The sequence below is a fragment of the Carlito syrichta genome, unplaced genomic scaffold (assembly GCF_000164805.1).
Source record: "Carlito syrichta isolate Samal-C Ts95f unplaced genomic scaffold, Tarsius_syrichta-2.0.1 Scaffold314997, whole genome shotgun sequence".
NCBI lineage: Eukaryota > Metazoa > Chordata > Mammalia > Primates > Tarsiidae > Carlito > Carlito syrichta.
In genome coordinates, this window is record NW_007259093.1 from 227,809 (window position 1) to 229,826 (window position 2,018).

At 40.6% G+C, this 2,018-nt stretch overlaps 1 protein-coding gene across 4 annotated transcripts in view; it reads right to left on the reverse strand.

The window, feature by feature from the left end:
* BRCC3 (BRCA1/BRCA2-containing complex subunit 3) overlaps positions 1–2,018 on the reverse strand; it is an 81,176-nt gene that overhangs the window by 60,467 nt on the left and 18,691 nt on the right. The window lies entirely within an intron of this gene.

Genomic DNA, 2,018 nt, shown 5'->3' on the forward strand with positions numbered 1-2,018 from the left:
GGTCTCGAACCCGCGGGCTCAGGCAATCCACTCACCTCAGCCTCCCAAAGGCACGGGATGACAGGCTGAGCCATCGAGCCCGGCTGAGAAAAAATATTTCTTAGATAAAAAGGCTTTTGATGGATAGCTTCTAGGAAAGTGAATATATTAGACTTTTTACTAAAAAATAGAAGTGTTAAAGTATTATTATGGAGGAAATCCTTGGAGGAAACCATTGTATAGAAATGACTGCAATATAATTAAATTCAACATTCTAGAGAACAGAAACAGTTATTCCACTGTGAATGTCCCTGTGTACCCACTGTTTAACTCCCACTTATAAGTGAGGACATGTTTTTTGTTTGATTTTTCTGTTTCTTCGTCATTTTACTAGGATAACGGCCTGCAGCTCCAACCAAGTTGCTACAAAGGATATGATTTCATTTTTTTAATGGTTTTTTCTCAAATTTTGAAAAGGAGATAATGAAAAGACACCAAATAACATTTGAAAACATAAGTTAAAATATTAAATACCAAAAACTAAACAGAAGCAACATTTTAAGTCTTTTTTAAAGACGGTTAAATTTCAAGTCTTCAGACTACTGTTTATGAAGGATACAAAAGATCAGGTGTCACAGTGAAACACTGCAGATCAGCTTGGTCCAATGACTTACGCTCGCTTAGTTTGGCAATCTGTTTTTAAACATTCTTTGCGTTTGTAACATTCTGATCCAGAATGAGACTTCTCCCCATTGTCTTCCTAAGTAAAGACTTAGACCAAACAATACCCAGCAGTGACTATGAAAGAAATTCCGGCTGAAACTGTTGCTTAGAACATATGGCTTTGTATAAATGGTCTCTGTACTGCTTGCTGTATGACCTTGGTAAAATTCTTCATACCTTTAAGCCCATCTCCTCTTCAGTTAAATGAGGATAAATATCATCCCTTCTCCCACAGGGTTTTGAATATTTTTCCTCTACTTTTTTTATTTTTAGATTCGGGGGTACATGTGCCATTTAGTTACCTAGGTATACCATTTGATAGCGAGGTTTGGGCTTCTATTAAGCCCCTCACCCAAACAGTGAGCATGGTACCCAGTATACATTTTTTCAACTCTTGCTCCCATTCCTCCTTCCACCCTCTAGGAATTCCCAGGGTCTGTTGTTCCATAGACCATGTGTACTCAGTGTTTCGCTCCCACTTATAAGTGAGAACATGCAGTATTTGGTTGCCTGTCTCTGTTAATTCGCTTAGAATAATGGCCTCCAGCTGCATTCATGTTGCTGCAGAGGACATGGTCTTATTCTTCTGTATGGCTGTATAGTATTCCATGGTCTATAGTACCACGTTTTCTTTTTAGTTTATCGTTGATGGGCAACGAGATTGGTTCCATGTGTTTGTTACTGTGAATAGTGTTGCAGTAAATACAGAAGTGTGGGTGTCTTTTTGTTAGAGTGATTTATGCTCATTTGGGTATGTACCCAGTAGTGGGATTGCTGGGTTGAATGGTAAATCTATTTTTAGTTATTTGAGAAACCTTCAAACTGTTCTCCACAGGGGCTGCACTAGCTTACATTCCCACCAACAGAGTGAGTGTTCTTTTTTTCTTCACAACCTCACCAACATCTGTTGTTTCTGGACTTAATAAAAGCCATTCTGACTGGTGAGAGATAGTATCTCATGGTGGTTTAAATTTGTATTTTTCTGATGATTAGTGATATGGAGCATATTTTTTCATATGTTTGTTGGCTACTTTTATGTCTTCCTTTTAGAAGTACCTGTTCAGCCGGGCTCAGTGGCTCAACCTGTAATCCCAGCACTTTGGGAGGCCAAGGCAAGTGAATTACCTGAGCCTGCAAGTTCGAGACCCGCCTGGGCAACTTGGCGAGACCTCATCTCTATAATAAATAAAAAACTAGCCAGGCGTGGTAGCCCGCACCTGTAGTTCCAGCTACTTGGAAGGCTGAGGTGGAAGGATCGCCGAAGCCCAGCAGGTCGAGGCTGCGGTGGCCGGGAGCGTGCCACTGCCCTCCAGCGA